The 19,252-nt window shown below is 39.3% G+C and overlaps 1 protein-coding gene across 1 annotated transcript in view; it reads left to right on the top strand.

The window, feature by feature from the left end:
• Positions 1-19,252, top strand: part of ZUP1 (zinc finger containing ubiquitin peptidase 1) — a gene marked incomplete at its 3' end in the record, with an annotated part of 60,743 nt that overhangs the window by 21,758 nt on the left and 19,733 nt on the right.

Raw genomic sequence — 19,252 nt, forward strand, 5'->3', positions numbered from 1 at the left:
AAGTGATGCAGCATAGCTGTAAAAAGCTGACTAGAAAATATCACCTGAACATCTCTATGTAAAAAAGGAAGATATTTTACCTCAAAAGTTCCTCAGTAGCTACATCCCATTTTAAAGGACTTCTAAGCAGCAAATCAGTATGTCTGTCTGTCCCGGGACAGCTAAGGGAGTGAGCTTTCGTGCACACTTATATTGTTTCCCTATTCAGTTTAAGGAAGTTTACTATGAAATCTCATGAGAGTTAAGTCAAATCTCATGAGATCACAGTAAAAGAGTTCATGACCTCAGCACTGCTGATGCTGATTGGCTGCTCATCATTTCTTCATTTTTTTTTTATTTTTTTTTTACCTGCAGCTGGACAGCAGCTGAAGTTTAACTTTTTACACATCACTTACTCTGCTGAGCTGAGGAAATTGTGAGGTAAAATATCTTCTTTTTTTACATAGAGATGCTTAGGTGATATTTTCCTGTCGGCTTTTTACAGTTATACTGCATCAGTTTTAAGTGATTTAGCATATGAATATTATGTCCCTTTAAGTAGGAATTCAAAATGGGTACTAGTGGCTGTAAGTAGGTATCAACACATTCGGACAGTTTAGTAGTAAAAGAGTTAAAGGGACAGTCTAGGCCAAAATAAACTTTCATGATTCAGATAGAGCATGTAATTTTAAACAATTTTCCATTTTACTTTTATCACCAATTTTGCTTTGTTCTCTTGGTATTCTTAGTTGAAAGCTTAACCTAGGAGGTTCATATGCTAATTTCTTAGACCTTGAAGCCCACCTCTTTCAGATTGCATTTTAACAGTTTTTCACCACTAGAGGGTGTTAGTTCACATATTTCATATAGATAACACTGTGCACGTGATGTAATCTGGGAGCAGGCACTGATTGGCTAGACTGCAAGTCTGTCAAAAGAACTGAAAAAAGGGGCAGCTTGCAGAGGCTTAGATACAAGATAATCACAGAGGTTAAAAGTATATTATTATAACTGTGTTGGTTATGCAAAACTGGGAAATGGGTAATAAAGGGATTATCTATCTTTTAAAACAATAAAAATTCTGGTGTAGACTGTCCCTTTAATACCTGAGACTATAATTTCTTCCTTGTGGGTCATTTTAGGCTTTTGTGAATTTTTGGACGATGGTTAAAAAGTGGCTACTTTTGGGAGATTTTGGGTCAGGAATTCAAATTCGTTGTCATTAAGAATACATTGATGTTGTGCAGTATCCAGTAGTTCCCTGTATTATTGTAGATATGAAAAGATTATTAATTTTTTTTGTATTGGTGTCCCCCAGGAGACGGTGTGCTTCTGCTATGTAGGCGTCCCTTGTACTACTATTCCCCCTCCCTTAACCGCCTCACTTATGATGAGACTAAAATAAAAATAAAAAATTCTCAAAATATTTTTGTCAATAGGCAAACAAATATAATTACCAACATAAAGGTTCATGACAGTCCACTTACGTGGTCGTGCAGTTAAAATAAAAAAGGAAAACACTAATCATAGTCAATAGTTTGTTAAATGTCCGGAAGATTTCACCCCTCACTCGGGGTAAACACTAGTCACATTGCCTATTGAACAGTTTTGTATAATTTTTTAAACAGTTGAAAACTAAAGCACCCTATGACTGCTTGTGGGCCCTAGGGTGGGGCTTTAAAAAAAAAAAATAAGAAAAGAATCAAAAACCTTAAACAAATCTTGCTAAATATTGCTGCAATTTACACTTCCAACTATAAGGATAGTTAGTGAATTAGATAGGTGATTCACACATCTCCCACTCCCCCTTAACATTCCAAGACATTCGGCCAGATGTTCCAGTCACCTCGTAGGTTCGCTTCCAACATATAAATGGTATGTTTAAAGGGGTAAAGTATTTCCCTCTGGGTTGGGAGATCTAAAGATTTAAAAAAAAAAGTCTCCATTTCACAATAAAAGGGGTTACTCGTACATTAACATCAAATAGAATATCACATTGTTCCCACAACAAGGATTTCAACATCATTTGCTTAAGAAGCATAATGGAGGGTGCCTCTCTATGAAGCCATTTGTGAAAGATGCATTTCCTGGCTAAGAGTATAGCATTAAAGGGACATGAATCTTTTATGATTCAGACAGATAATACAATTTCAAACAACTTTCCAATTTACTTCTATTATTTAATTTGCTTCTTTCTCTTGTTATCCTTTGCTGAAATGTTTATCTAGGAAAGTTCATGTGCAGCATAGGTTCTAGCTGTTGATTGGTGGCTGCATATATAAACTGATTTTCATTGGCTCACCCATGTGTTCAGTTAGAAACCAGTAGTGCATTGCTGCTCCTTCAACAAATGATACCAAGAGAATAAAACAGATTAGATAATAGAAGTAAATTAGAAAGTTGTTTAAAATTGTATTCTGTATCTGAATCATGAAAGAACATTTTTGGGTTTCATGTCCCTTTAATGAGAAGCTTCCTATCCTGTCTTGGAATTGTTAACTGGTCTAGGAATAATACATGTATAGGCGTGAGTGTGATGGAGGTGGTTGTGATTTTTGAGAGCCAGAAGGAAACCTAGTTCCAGTATCTACGAATCTTAGGGCAGTACCAGATGTAGTGCAAAAAATCAGGGTCTGGGTAGGAGCATTTACCACATACATTAGAAAAATCTTTTCTCCACTTACTCAGTCTACTGGGGGTAAGATAATCCTGATAAAATTAAATCATTTTTAATATTGTCTAAAATTTTGTTAATCTTTTTTGTAAGGTTATAATTTTTAATCTTGTAATTTAGACAGAGGTTGGCTAGTTCTTCCTGTATTATGTTTGCAAATACCGAAATAAAATGGGTGGGGGAAAAAGTTCAGGGAGGTTTAAAAGTAGTATGTATATCATATGTGAGTAAAATAATGTACCCCTCCTTAGTTATTTTGTTAGTCATATTGAGTTCTTGCAGTGCAGTTAAGACCTCTAAGTCTTTATCGGTTAAGATCTCTGTGTTTATATCTTCCATGTTTTTATTCTGTCTTTTTTTTTTTTTTACTTTTTAAAAGTGTCTTTTTAGTGTAAGTTTTGTTATGTACTTGTGCAAGTTTACAAAGAAGTCAAAAGAATTTTCTAAGTAGTGTAATTTCTTCTGTTAGGCTAAGATGAAGATTTTTATTTGTTCAATATTGTTTGTATTGTCTTACTCATTCTTTTTTTCTTTTGTATTCTTTTACTGCCTTTACATTATCTTTCTTCTTCTATGCTCCCCCCCCCATTGTGATGCTAGTACTAGGGGTGATTATTCAACTAGTTTTATTGTTCTAGACTCTGTGTATCTAAGAAGTAAGCGTTTCTTCTGCAAGATCCCTGCTGTCCCTCCGTATAAACTGGGTCTTTAAGGCACCAAATGTGCCCACAATTAATCCAGATTATAATGGAGATGCAGCAGGGAGTATCTTGACAACGGTCCTGCAACAGTTAGGTTTTACAGTTTTTCCCGCTGCAGGACCATCTGACGCGCTCTCCCCCCACTTCCTGTATTGGGCTTTCACTCGCACTTGCTAGAAACCCACAGAGGGCACCTGTTAAATTAGTATCGGACGGCACACTAGTTCAGCGCAGATTGAACAGCGCGCTTGTTGAGTACATTTAGGTCATAGCTGAACGGAGCGTTCTTGCTTAGAGAGTATTTATCCTTTAGATCAATACGTTGTTTTTTTGTTTTTTTTCTTAAGCTGAAATAAGTCTAATATGGGAACAGAACACGGAGATTCCAGATGACTAAGTCCATTCTTCATTATATATCCAATGTTTGGTTTATCTGTGATTATTTCAGAGGACAAAAGGGATTTTCATAGGGATCAGTTTGAATTTTCTCTGAGGATTCAACATCCATATAGCTCAGTAAGCAAGGCTATCGCCCAGTAAGCATTTATTTATGAGGGGTAATTGTCTCAAACAAATATGTCTTGTGAGCTACATATGTTGTCCTCCTGCACAATTAGACAGCTCCTGTCAAGTAACTACTGCAGAATGTTTTCTTCTGCTGTATTGTCCAAGTGCAGTCAGCGGCCCTAGTCCCCCAGCTACTCCAGTATACTCCCCTGTACAAATTCTCAATCTCAGCTCTTATATTGCTGACTGATTTAAAATATCTCCACCAGATTTTTATACTCTTTGCAGTCTGTAGTATCTGCAGCACTAAGCACTTTGTCACCTATAGATTTAAAATAGATCTCCCAAGGTATATCCATAAGGTTTGTGATGTTTTTCTGGAAGGGACATCTCAGCTGCTTCGATTGCTTTCTCTATATGTATCTATTGTATTACATTAACTAGAATACAGTTGTTTTTTGTTGTTTTTTTTTTATCATCTGTTTTTCAGTGATATAGTCTGGACAATGGTAGACTCATATGTATATACAAATCATCCTTGCGTGGCATATCTGGACTTTCTTCCATATATTAATATATTTTTTATTGCCAGAATGATATTGTACACTTAACATAGTAGGTTTTTTGGTTTCAGATAAGCACAATACCTGTTTTGCATCTGTATGTAGTTCTCTTGTAGCCATGGCTACAGCAATGCTCCTTTTACATGATTGTACAATGGTGTACCTTTTACGTTGTGAAAGACTATTACTGCCTATTAAATATCTGATACTACTGCTATGTTTTTTTCGGTACAATGGTGTACCACTTTATCTTGAGCGGATAATACTTTATATTCCTTATACTGTACTACATTATTTTCTTTATTGCTATACAATGGTGTACCTTTACTTTGTGGAATATTTCAGCATATGCAATATCTTATAATGGTGTTTTGTGCTTTTATGTTTTGTATGCACAGTACTGCTAAACTACCATTTATTGATGTGCAATCATATACTCTTAAGTGTGTATAAGTATTGTTAGTCCTTGTTTTATTATTCTTAAACTTTTCAATATTATTCTGTAAGTGAACACTACAGTAGTTATACTAGATTGCTAGTCTACTTCCTTTTCTGCTGAGGGATAATATACCTGTACTTCAGTTGAGGTACTATGGTATTTGCGAAATGAGTATTCATGTTAGTTTTTGCCTTGCCTATTATGCTTGGCAATGAATATTGCAGTATTGTTTTAACAGTCTACTCTCTTCTACTATTTTGTGGTACAATATTTCACTTTGGTGTGTCGCTATGTATTATCTTTCAATATGTTGAATTAATGTTTTTTATTGCCATGCAATATTTTCTTGTGAGTACATCCTGCAGTCCTTTTTAGATTTGTACTACTTCTACTACTATTTATTGGGGTACAATAATATACCTAGGTGCGTACATATACAATATTTTCCATATCTTGTATAAATGTTACTGCCTTGCAATATTAACTACAGTATTGTTACACTAATCTATTACTTTATTTCTAGAAGGCAACTGGCCAGAGACAGGAAGTCCCAGAATCAACTCCAGGCATGGACGAGACACTCATCAGTGCTTCTTTCAGGGTGTTCCTCCTATTGAGTAATTCGTTTTTTTTCTTTTTAATAAGGTTTGATAGCCTTAGTATTTAGGTTCAGAAAGCTCCTGAGTTTCTGAATTAGGTTTTAAGCAATATAAAGGTCTACCTGTCATCGCCTAATTGAATAGGAAGGATTTGTTTTTTCCCAGATTTCTGGAAATTCTTTTCAATGATTTATATCCAGTTTTGGTCTGGGCAGCCTTCACAAGTTGTTGTTTGTTTTTTTGTGTTTTCTTTTCTGTCTCATGTTTTATGGGGAGAGAGTCTTCCTTTCCGTGTTTGTGGGATCTGGAGCTTTAGAGGGTGTCATTCATATTATGTTTTTTTTTTTTTTTCTCTATATTGTCTTCGCATATTTGACTTGTGACGTATCTGTTGAGCAGTTGTGGCTCAGTGGTTAGATCAGCTACCTTGCATTCTAGAGGTTGCATGTTCCTTTCTGTACCAGGATATAGATTCTCTGAGTCTGACTGTTCTTGGATCAGAGAGGCGATATTCAAATACGGGAGCGTAAGTATGTCTCCGGATGTAGACATCATAAGGTGTGGAAGGTATTTTATCTTAGAGTGCTGAAAGTGTTTTTGTCCTGGATCAGAGTGAGAATTTCACATATTCTTCAGTTCCTTTTTATTGGAAGGGCCTTTCAGGGTAATCTATTATGAGCCAGATATGGATCTCTTCCTTTTTTTCTTTCATAGGAAGTTGTCTCATTTACCTGATGTTCCATCTTTTATTCAAGCTTTGTTTTGGGTTAGATTTAATTTTAAACCTATTACTCCTTTTTATAATCCCTTTCTTGCTGTTAAATTTATATATGGAAGATTGATCTCTTCTGCTCTCCAATTCAGAAGTGTCTGCTCTTCAGAGTAATCCTTCTTTGGAATTTTACCAGGATAACACTGTTTTCTATGGACAATTTTTAGATTTTCCTATTGGTACTGTTGAAGGATAATATAACTCTGCAATATGTTTTACCTGCCCTTTTTGCTTTCATTTTGATTCTTATATTGAGAGTTTATTACTTAACTTGGATGTGTTTGGGTATTAATGCTCCTCCTCCATATTTTAAAGCATTTCCGTCATTCATTCCTGTTTGTGCCATTTTCTGGCAAGCGTAAGGGACTAAGGGCCACTGTGGTTTTCCTTATCCTTTGTTCGAGTAAGTTGTACAAATAAGATGTGGGTCTGCAGCCTCCGGATTGTACTTCTGTCCATTCCACCTTTCGGTGTCAATGTTTTGGGTCTTTATGAATGGGCCTTCGACATAATTCTCAGTTTTTTTTTTCCAGTCTGATGTTTTTGGCCTCAACTGAGGCATCATTGGTAGAACGGTTCTTCAGGAATTGTGCCCAGTATATAGGTGCCTGCCTTACCAATTTCATTCCACCCTATCATCTTTGTGGACTCCAAACCTTGGGTATAGATTCTCATGTGTAACAATAGGCTTTTGTGGACTTTCAATACCATTAGAAAATTAAAATGTATTGTTACCTGATAAATTATTAACTTTCTTGGTAGTGACAGTTAACGAACCTGCCCTGAATGTTTTTGGGTAGCAGCAGTTATAGTTATCTCTTTTACTTCTCCCTGTCCACGGTTTGAACTTGTGGGAGGGAAGAGGAAGTAGGAGGAATAGTTGAATGTTTTGTTTTGGGTGTCTTTGCATCATCTTTGTGGACTCCAAAGCTTGTTTACAGATTCCCATTTGTACCAAGAAAGAAAAGAATTTAGCAGGTGATTTCTTTTTTTTTTTTTTTTTTTTTTTTTACAGTTTCAAGCCTTTAGGCACTGCCTGGTATTTTTTATATCTTTCCAAGCTGTTGCTATCGTGCCAGTTTAGTAATTGTTTCTTCTATAAGGTACGACGAGTCCACGGATTCATCCTTTACTTGTGGGATATTATCCTCCTGCTAACAGGAAGTGGCAAAGAGCAACACAGCAGAGCTGTCTATATAGCTCCTCCCTTAACTCCACCCCCCAGTCATTCTCTTTGCCTACTCCAAGTACTAGGAAGGGTAAAGTGAAAGAGGTGATAAAATATTAGTTTCTCCTGTTAAGTGTAGTCAGTCCACGGGTCATCCATTACTTATGGAATATTTCTCTTCCTAACAGGAAACTGCAAGAGAATTACCCAGCAGAGCTTGCTATATAGCTCCTCCCCTCACCTGTCATACTCAGTCATTCTCTTGCAGCCTAACTAGATAGGAAGCTGTGAGAGATCTGTGGTGTTTTTTTAACTTAGTTTGTTTCTACAATCAAAAGTTTGTTATTTTTAAATGGCACCGGAGTGTGCTGTTTATTCTCAGGCAGCTTTAGAAGAAGAATCTGCCTGGGTTTTTTTCTATGGTCTTAGCAGACGTAACTAAGACCCACTGGCTGTTCTCATCTGAGGAGTGAGGTAACTTCAGAGAAGGGGAATAGCATGCAGGGTCCCCCTGCAACAAATAGGTATGTGCAGTAAATTATTTTCTGAGGAATGGAATTGACTGAGAAAATACTGCTGATGCCATTGTAAAGTAAGTTCAGCCTTAAATGCAGCGATAGCGACTGGTATCAGGCTGATGTGTGTGTGTGTGTGTGTGTGTGTGTGTGTGCACTGAATGTATTTTCTAAGGAATGGAATTGACTCTGAAAATACTGTAAATACTGAAATAATGTATGAGCCTTAACTGCAGTAAAAGCGACTGGTAGCAGGCTTATTAATAATAATACTTAACTTTCAAATGTATGTTTAAAACGTTTACTGGCATGTTAATCGTTTTTTGTGATGTACTTGGTGATAAAACTTATTGGGGCTTGATTTTTACCACATGGCCATTTTTGTTTTCTGCATGGAAACAGTTTCTGAGCTTCCCCACTGTTGTAATATGAGTGGGAGGGGCCTATTTTAGCGTTTTTTTTTTGCACAGTAAAAATTCAGTCACAATCCGTCTACTTCATCCTCCATGATCCAGATCGTCTCTAGAGAGCTCAGGGGTCTTCAAAATCCATTTTGAGGGAGGTAATCAGTCACAGTAGTCCTGTGACAGTGTATTTGACTGTGAGAAAAACGTTAATTATATAATTGTTATCCGTTTTTGGGTACTAAGGGGTTAATCATCCATTTGCTGGTGGGTGCAATCCTTTGCTAACTTAATACATTTACTGTGAAAATTTGGTTGCTATAACTATTTTTGTTCATTGTTATTTCAACTGTGTCAGTTTTTCTGTGCTTCTTAAAGGCACAGTAACGTTTTTTATATTGCTTGTAAATTAATTTTGAAAAGTATTTCCAAGTTTGCTAGTCTCATTGCTAGTTTGTTTAAACATGTCTGACTTAGATGAATCTCTTTGTTCACTATGTTTAAAGGCCAATGTGGAGCCCAATAGAAATTTGTGTACCAATTGCATTGATGCTACTTTGAATAAAAGTCAATCTTTACATGTAAAGAAATTATCACCAGACGACGAGGGGGAAGTTATGCCGACTAACTCTCCTCACGTGTCAGTACCTGCGCCTCCCGCTCAGGAGGTGCGTGATTTTGTGGCGCCAAGTACATCAGGGAGGCCCTTACAAATCACTTTGCAAGACATGGCTACTGTTATGACAGAAGTATTATCTAAGTTGCCAGATTTAAGAGGCAAGCGCGATAGCTCTGGGTTAAGGATAGAGCGCGCGGATGAGATGAGAGCCATGTCAGATACTGCGTCACAGTTTGCAGAACGTGAGGACGGAGAGCTTCATTCTGTGGGTGACGGACCTGATCCAGGGAGACTGGATTCAGAGATTTCCAATTTTAAATTTAAGCTAGAGAACCTCCGCACATTGCTAGGGGAGGTATTAGCGGCTCTGAATGATTGTAACACGGTTGCAATTCCAGAGAAATTATGTAGGTTGGATAAATACTATGCGGTACCGGTGTATACTGACGTATTTCCTATACCAAAAAGGCTTACAGAGATTATTAGCAAGGAGTGGGATAGACCTGGTGTGCCTTTTACCCCTCCTCCCATATTTAGGAAAATGTTTCCTATTGACGCCACCACACGAGACTTATGGCAGACAGTCCCTAAGGTGGAGGGAGCAGTTTCTACTTTAGCTAAGCGTACCACTATCCCGGTGGAGGATAGTTGTGCCTTTTCAGATCCAATGGATAAAAAATTAGAGGGTTACCTTAAGAAAATGTTTGTTCAACAAGGTTTTATTTTACAGCCCCTTGCATGCATTGCGCCTGTCACTGCTGCGGCAGCATTCTGGTTTGAGTCTCTGGAAGAGGCCATTCACTCAGCTCCATTGGATGAAATAATGAACAAGCTTAAAACGCTTAAGCTAGCTAACGCATTTGTTTCTGATGCCGTTGTGCATTTAACCAAACTTACGGCTAAGAACTCCGGATTCGCCATCCAAGCGCGCAGAGCGCTATGGCTTAAATCCTGGTCAGCTGACGTGACTTCTAAATCTAAATTGCTTAATATTCCTTTCAAAGGGCAGACCTTATTCGGGCCCGGCTTGAAAGAAATTATTGCTGACATTACGGGAGGTAAGGGCCATGCTCTACCTCAGGACAGGGCCAAATCAAAGGCCAAACAGTCTAATTTTCGTGCCTTTCGTAACTTCAAGGCAGGAGCAGCATCAACTTCCTCCGCTCCAAAACAGGAAGGAGCTGTTGCTCGTTACAGGCAGGGCTGGAAAGTTAACCAGTCCTGGAACAGGGGCAAGCAGGCCAAGAAACCTGCTGCTGCCCCCAAGACAGCATGAAGAGAGGGCCCCCTATCCGGAAACGGATCTAGTGGGGGGCAGACTTTCTCTCTTCGCCCAGGCTTGGGCAAGAGATGTCCAGGATCCCTGGGCGTTGGAGATCATATCCCAGGGATATCTCCTGGACTTCAAGACTTCTCCTCCACGGGGGAGATTTCATCTTTCAAGGTTATCAGCAAATCAAACAAAGAAAGAGGCGTTTCTACGCTGTGTACAAGACCTCTTACTAATGGGGGTAGTCCACCCAGTTCCGCGGACGGAACACGGGCAGGGATTCTATTCAAATCTATTTGTGGTTCCCAAAAAAGAGGGAACCTTCAGACCAATCTTGGACTTAAAAATCCTAAACAAATTTCTAAGAGTTCCATCATTCAAAATGGAGACTATTCGAACCATCCTTCCCATGATCTAAGAGGGTCAGTACATGACCACGGTGGACTTAAAGGATGCCTACCTTCACATACCGATTCACAAGGACCATTACCGGTATTTGAGATTTGCCTTCCTAGACAGGCATTACCAGTTTGTAGCTCTTCCCTTCGGATTAGCTACGGCTCCAAGAATCTTTACAAAAATTCTAGGATCACTTCTGGCGGTACTAAGACCGCGAGGCATAGCGGTGACTCCGTACCTAGACGACATTCTGATACAAGCGTCAAGTTTTCAAACTGCCAAGTCTCATACAGAGATAGTTCTGGCATTTCTGAGGTCGCATGGGTGGAAGGTGAACGTGGAAAAGAGTTCTCTATTACCACTTACAAGAGTTCCCTTTCTAGGGACTCTTATAGATTCTGTAGAGATGAAAATTTATCTGACAGAGGCCAGGTTATTAAAACTTCTAAATGCTTGCCGTGTCCTTCACTCCATTCCACACCCGTCAGTAGCTCAGTGCATGGAAGTAATCGGCTTAATGGTAGCGGCAATGGACATAGTACCATTTGCACGCCTGCATCTCAGACCGCTGCAATTGTGCATGCTAAGTCAGTGGAACGGGGATTACTCAGATTTGTCCCCTCTACTAAATCTGGATCAAGAGACCAGAGATTCTCTTCTATGGTGGCTCTCTCGGCCACATCTGTCCAAGGGGATGACCTTTCGCAGGCCAGATTGGACGATTGTAACAACAGACGCCAGCCTTCTAGGCTGGGGAGCAGTCTGGAATTCCCTGAAAGCTCAGGGATTATGGACTGAAGTTAAGAGCAATATTCAATGCTCTCCTAGCTTGGCCTCAGTTAGCAACTCTGAGGTTCATCAGATTTCAGTCGGACAACATCACGACTGTGGCTTATATCAACCATCAAGGGGGAACCAGAAGTTCCCTAGCGATGTTGGAAGTCTCGAAGATAATTCGCTGGGCAGAGTCTCACTCTTGCCACCTGTCAGCGATCTACATCCCAGGCGTGGAGAACTGGGAGGCGGATTTTCTAAGTCGCCAGACTTTTCATCCGGGAGAGTGGGAACTTCATCCGGAGGTCTTTGCTCAACTGGTTCGTCGTTGGGGCAAACCAGATCTGGATCTCATGGCGTCTCGTCAGAACGCCAAGCTTCCTTGTTACGGATCCAGGTCCAGGGACCCGGGAGCGGTGCTGATAGATGCTCTGACAGCCCCTTGGGTCTTCAACATGGCTTATGTGTTTCCACCATTCCCAATGCTTCCTCGTTTGATTGCCAAGATCAAACAGGAGAGAGCTTCGGTGATTCTGATAGCGCCTGCGTGGCCACGCAGGACCTGGTATGCAGACCTAGTGGACATGTCGTCCTGTCCACCGTGGTCTCTACCTCTGAGACAGGACCTTCTAATTCAGGGTCCTTTCAAACATCCAAATCTAATTTCTCTGAGGCTGACTGCATGGAGATTGAACGCTTGATTTTATCAAAGCGTGGTTTCTCGGAGTCGGTTATTGATACCTTAATACAGGCTAGGAAGCCTGTTACCAGAAAATTTACCATAAAATATGGCGTAAATATTTACATTGGTGCGAATCTAAGAGTTACTCATGGAGTAAGGTTAGGATTCCTAGGATATTGTCCTTTCTACAAGAGGGTTTAGAAAAGGGCTTATCTACTAGTTCGTTAAAGGGACAGATTTCTGCTCTGTCTATTCTTCTACACAAACGTCTGGCTGAAGTTCCAGACGTTCAGGCTTTCTGTCAGGCTTTAACTAGGATTAAGCCTGTGTTTAAGTCTGTTGCTCCGCCGTGGAGCTTAAACTTAGTTCTTAATGTTCTTCAAGGCGTTCCATTTGAACCCCTTCATTCCATTGATATCAAGTTGTTATCTTGGAAAGTTCTGTTTTTGATGGCTATTTCCTCGGCTCGGAGAGTCTCTGAGTTATCTGCCTTACATTGTGTTTCTCCTTATCTGATTTTCCATTCAGACAAGGTAGTTCTGCGTACTAAACCTGGGTTCTTACCTAAGGTAGTTACTAACAAGAATATCAATCAAGAGATTGTTGTTCCATCTCTGTGTCCTAACCCTTCTTCAAAGAAGGAACAACTTTTGCATAATCTGGACGTAGTCCGTGCCCTGAAATTTTATTTGCAGGCAACTAAGGATTTTCGTCAAACTTCTTCCCTGTTTGTCGTTTACTCTGGACAGAGGAGAGGTCAAAAGGCTTCGGCTACCTCTCTCTCTTTTTGGCTTCGTAGCATAATACGATTAGCCTATGAGACTGCTGGACAGCAGCCTCCTGAAAGGATTACAGCTCATTCTACTAGAGCTGTGGCTTCCACCTGGGCCTTTAAAAATGAGGCCTCTGTTGAACAGATTTGCAAGGCTGCGACTTGGTCTTCGCTTCACACTTTTTCAAAATTTTACAAATTTGACACTTTTGCTTCCTCGGAGGCTGTTTTTGGGAGAAAGGTTCTTCAGGCAGTGGTTCCTTCCGTGTAAAGAGCCTGCCTGTCCCTCCCGTCATCCGTGTACTTCTAGCTTTGGTATTGGTATTCCATAAGTAATGGATGACCCGTGGACTGACTACACTTAACAGGAGAAAACATAATTTATGCTTACCTGATAAATTCCTTTCTCCTGTAGTGTAGTCAGTCCACGGCCCGCCCTGTTTTTACGGCAGGTCTAAATTTTAATTAAACTCCAGTCACCACTGTACCCTATGGTTCCTCCTTTCTCGTATGCTTGGTCGAATGACTGAGTATGACAGGTGAGGGGAGGAGCTATATAGCAAGCTCTGCTGGGTAATTCTCTTGCAGTTTCCTGTTAGGAAGAGAAATATTCCATAAGTAATGGATGACCCGTGGACTGACTACACTACAGGAGAAAGGAATTTATCAGGTAAGCATAAATTATGTTTTTTATTTTCTTCAAGCAAGAGTTTTTTATTTTAAATGGTACCGGTGTGTACTATTTACTCTCAGGCAGCAGATGGAATCAATCATCAGGGGGGAACAAAGAGTTCTCTAGCGATGATAGAAGTTACCAAAATAATTTGATGGGCAGAGACTCACTCTTGCCATCTATCAGCAATCTATATCCCAGGAGTGGAGAACTGGGAAGCGGATTTTCTAAGTCGTCAGACTTTTTATCCGGGGGAGTGGGAACTCCATCCTGAGGTGTTTGCACACTTGACTCATCAATGGGGCACACCAAAATTGGATCTGATGGCGTCTCGTCAGAACGCCAAACTTCCTTGTTATGGGTCCAGATCACAGGATCCTCAAGCAGTACTGATAGATGCTCTAGCAGTACCTTGGTCGTTCAACCTGGCTTATGTGTTTCTACCATTTCCTCTCCTCCCTCGTCTGATTGCCAGAATCAAACAGGAGAGAGCTTGGGTGATTTTGATAGCACCTGCGTGGCCACGCAGGAGTTGGTATGCATACCTGGTGGACATGTCATCTCTACCACCATGGACACTGCCTCTGAGACAGGACCTTCTCATTCAAGGTCCGTTCCAGCATCCAAATCTAGTTTCTCTGCGGCTGACTGCCTGGAGATTGAACGCTTGATTTTATCTAAGCGGGGATTCTCTGAGTCGGTCATAGATACCTTGATTCAGGCTCGAAAGCCTGTCACTAGGAAAATTTATCATAAGATATGGCGTAAATATCTTTATTGGTGTGAATCCAAAGGCTACTCATGGAGTAAGATCAGGATTCCTAGGATTTTGTCCTTTCTCCAAGAAGGATTGGAGAAGGGGTTATCAGCTAGTTCCCTAAAGGGACAGATATCTGCTTTATCAATTTTATCACACAAGCGTCTGGCAGATGTTCCAGACGTTCAGTCGTTTTGTCAGGCTTTAGTTAGAATCAAGCCTGTGTTTAAATCTGTTGCTCCACCATGGAGTTTGAATTTAGTTCTTCAAGGGGTTCCGTTTGAACCTATGCATTCCATAGATATTAAGCTTCTATCTTGGAAAGTTCTGTTTTTAGTCGCTATCTCTTCGGCTTGAAGAGTTTCTGAACTATCTGCATTGCAATGCGACTCGCCTTATCTTGTTTTTCATTCGGATAAGGTGGTTTTACGTACCAAACCTGGATTCCTTCCTAAGGTTGTTACTAATAAGAATATTAATCAGGAAATTGTTGTTCCTTCCCTGTGTCCTAATCCTTCCTCTAAGAAGGAGCGTCTGTTGCACAACTTGGACGTGGTTCGTGCTTTGAAGCTTTACTTGCAAGCGACCAAAGATTTCCGTCAAACATCTTCTTTGTTTGCTGTCTATTCTGGAAAACGTAGAGGTCAAAAAGCTACGGCTACCTACCTCTCTCTTTTTGGCTGAAAAGCATCATCCGTTTGGCATATGAGACTGCTGGACAGCAGCCTCCTGAAAGAATTACAGCTCACTCTACTAGAGCGGTGGCTTCCACATGGGCTTTTAAAAATGATGCTTCTGTTGAACAGATTTGTAAGGCTGCGACTTGGTTGTCGCTTCATACCTTTTCCAAATTTTACAAATTTGATACTTTTGCTTCTTCTGAGGCTATTTTTGGGAGAAAAGTTCTTCAATCAGTGGTGCCTTCTGTTTAGCCATCTGTCTTGTCCCTCCTGTTCATCCGTGTCCTATAGCTTTGGTATTGTATCCCACAAGTAAAGGATGAATCCATGGACTCGTCGTACCTTATAGAAGAAAAGTAAATTTATGCTTACCTGATAAATTAATTTCTTCTATGGTACGACGAGTCCACAGCCCGCCCTGTCATTTTAAGAAAGATTATATTTTTTTGATTTTAAACTTCAGTCACCTCTGCACCTTTTGGTTTCTCCTTTTTCTTCCTGTACCTTCGGTCGAATGACTGGGGGGTGGAGTTAAGGGAGGAGCTATATAGACAGCTTTGCTGTGGTGCTCTTTGCCACTTCCTGTTAGCAGGAGGATAATATCCCACAAGTAAAGGATGAATCCGTGGACTCGTCTTACCATAGAAGAAATTAATTTATCAGGTAAGCATAAATTTACTTTTTTTGCTCATCTTCTCTAGTTTCTTACATTTTTTTTTTTTTTTTTTTTTTTTTTTTTTTTTTTTTTTAGGATTAGTGATATTTAAATTATTTTCAAGGGTAAATTTGGTCTTCGCTTATAGATTATATTCTAGCCTTAGTGGAGAGGTCAAAATATCCCCCATACTCAGTAATATAATCAAGTGCTTCAACGAGACAAGATAGAGGGGAATATGTGAAGAAAGTAGAATTCTTCCAGGCAGAAGCAAGCTGTGTTGATATTGTGCACAAGTATTATATATGTGTGAAATTAGAGGTTTAATGAATTGCATAAAAAAAAATGGATTACAATATACCAAAAATGGTCAGAGATCTATGCAGAACAAGAAATATGGTAGCGCTTATTGAGTGTGTCTAATCAGTTCACATGAATGTAGCAATGTAAACCAAAGTTCAGAGAAATAGACAATAAAATTCCTTGTAACCCCAAAAGTAATTCACTTACTAGAAGGGACCTCAATCCGATATAAGGCAAGTGCTGTATATAAGAGGTGTCCTTAGGGGCTTCCCTGCGTGGTGACCGCTGTGTTGCGCTTGTCTTTTACAGTGTCTCTTGGAGTATGGTATTCCTTCAGGCTCCATGCACCTGTAAAAAGATAAAGTGAGGAGACAAAAGCAGCAAATAATTAATAAGTTTATTATTATTTTTTAACAATAAAATAAAAACATAATCATAAACATGAATAGTAAAGTCTGCAGATGTGTCCTAAGCATTTTAAATACATCTGATAACATAGGTTATTTCTTCTGTAGATATACATTGATTTACCTTTTACTCTGGTAAACGTTTTTATTTCATTCACTCTCTGGATAATCTAACCCCTCAATCCAACAATCCTATTATACTTATCTCCTGTTACTTGTCATACAGCACTTTATAAGAAAGGGAGCCTATCTTAGTATGTGTATCTTTCCTATTTTAGGGTGTTTGTGTAGTTGTCTGTCTTGTTCTTTTTTTCCCTTCAATGTACATTATAAAAGGTTCCCATTGCTCAATAAAACGGTCTTTAGTATGCGCTAGACATGTTATAATGGTACTCAATTCTTTTTTGATATATTTAAAAGAGGGAGGATCCATTTTCCAAAACCTGGCTATGCTTATTCGTGTAACAGTACATATCATACTTACTAATTTGTAGTGCCTCTTTAGAGATCCCTCAAGGGGAAAGTGGAGCAGGGCCTGTTCTGGGGTAAGGATTATCTCTTTCTCTAGTATTTTACTTAAATATGAGGAGATGTAATCAGATATCTTTTTAACGTCGTCACATTGCCACCACATGTGCAAATATGACCCAGTTTCCCCACATCCTCTATGGCATAGTTGAAGCCTTGTTTCCTCTACCTTAGCTAATCTAGTGGGATAGACATACCACCTGTATAGAACTTTAAGGTAATTTTCTTAACAGGGCATTGGGGGAAAACGCTAGTCCCCTTTGGATGTTTGTCACCCAAGTGTCTACTGCCCAGGATTTGTCTAGATCTCCTTCCAATTTTATCATAGTACTATTTTTTTTGTCACTATCCTTAACATTAAAGATTGGATATAGTAAAGAAATCAGTCCTTTTTTAAAGTCTTTTGTGATACACAGGGATTCAAAGATAGTGTTATTTGATGTCATCCAAGTTCCCAATACCTCTTGAAATCTCGATTTGAGTTGCAAGTAATGATACCATATGTTTTGGTCAGGATCCCCCAGTTCTGCATATTGTTCATAGGACAGTATTTTTTTGTTTACAAGTGTGTCTGCAATATGGTATAGGCCCTTGTTTTCCCATACTCTTTGTATTTGCGCATTGATTATTGTATTAAGGGTCACCAGAGGTGTCACTTTGGATCTAACCTTGACAAGAGGGAAGGTCTTGGTTAGTCTATCCCATAGGAGAATGGTGTGTAGAATTGATATATATTGTCTATATGTTGAGGTTTTTCTGTTTGCCTACCCAAAGCAGCTTATCTTATGCCATTGTATAGTCTGTGCCATTCTAGCCGCATAATAATAGGATATTACGTTTGGGAGACCCACTCTCCCACCCTTCCTATGTTTTGTCAGTGTATGTTTAATTTGTGCCCTTTTCCCTTGCCATATAAATTTAAGGATTTCCCTCTGCATGATGTGCAGTTCTGATACCGGAATAGTTATCGGGAGCGATCGGAATAAATATAGGAGTTTAGGTAAAATCGTCATTTTAATGAACATAATTCTCCCATATAATGAAATATTATGTTTAGACCAATTGGTCCGTAGTTTTTTAAGCTACGTAAACATAGGCGTGTAGTTTTCTTTATACATTGTGTTCACATTATTCGTGAGGTTAATACCTAAATATTTGATAGATGTCTTGGCCCATGTGAATGCAAAATTTATGTCTAGCAATTTCTTGGTGTGAAGTGGTAAGTGAATACCAATGGCCTCACACTTGCTCTCATTAAAGGGACAGTCTACCATAGAATTGTTATTGTTTTAAAAGATAGATAATCCCTTTATTCCCCATTCCCCAGTTTTGCATAACCAACACAGTTATATTAATACACTTTTTACCTCTGTGATTACCTTGTATCTAGGAACCTTCTTCCAGCCCCCTGATCACATGACGGTGACTGTTTATTATCTATTGTCTTAAATGTAGCATTGTTTTGTGCTAAATCTTAAATAACCCCCTGTGCCTGAACACAGTGTTATCTATATGGCCCACATGTACTTTCTGTCTCTTTGTGTTGAAAAGAGATTTAAAAAGCATGTGATAAGAGGCAGCCCTCAAAGGGTTTAGAAATTAGCATATGAGCCTACCTATGTTTAGTTCAAACTAAGAATACAAGAGAAAAAAGCTAATTTGATGATAAAAGTAAATTGGAAAGTTAATTAAAAGTCCTATCTGAATAATGAAAGTTTAATTTATACTAAACTGTCCCTTTAACTTTATATCCTGACAATAATCCAAATTTACCTAGTTCATAGTAGATTACTGGGAGGGAGAGCAGGGGTTTAGTGACTGCGAAGATGACGTCATCAGCAAATAATGAAATTTTATACTCTTCTCCCCCCCCCCCCCCCCCCCAAAAAAAAAGCATTTGGTTGTGAATATAACTTTCTCAGGGCCGTATGGAATGGGCCCCTTATTCCTATTTTATTGAGAACTGCAGACATGTAGTCCCAGTTAACCCTGTCAAATGCCTTCTCCACATCCTGGGTGAGGAACAGAGAAGGCATTTCTCTGACTGTCGTCTGATTAATTAGATCTATAACTTTTTCTTATGTGTTCTGGGGCTTCTCTTTGTGTTATTAAACCTTTAAGGGGTATCGCTAAGTGGTATTTTGGCAATATTACTTGCACTTACCCGGTTTCGGGATAACTGTCACCCTCGCAGTCAAAAGATCATGTGGTATATCCACTCCCCTCAAAATGTTATTAAATGCTACTATTAATTGGGGTGCTAAAGAGATCTGTAAATCTTTATAGAAAGAACCTGGAAAACCGTCAGGACCTGGGGCTTTATTTCTCTTAAGTTCTTTAATAGCCAGGGAAACATTTGTGTAATGTTATGGGCGCCTTCAATTCGTCTAGTTCATCTTTTGATATTTTTGG

The sequence above is a fragment of the Bombina bombina genome, chromosome 4 (genome assembly GCF_027579735.1).
Source record: "Bombina bombina isolate aBomBom1 chromosome 4, aBomBom1.pri, whole genome shotgun sequence".
Lineage (NCBI taxonomy): Eukaryota > Metazoa > Chordata > Amphibia > Anura > Bombinatoridae > Bombina > Bombina bombina.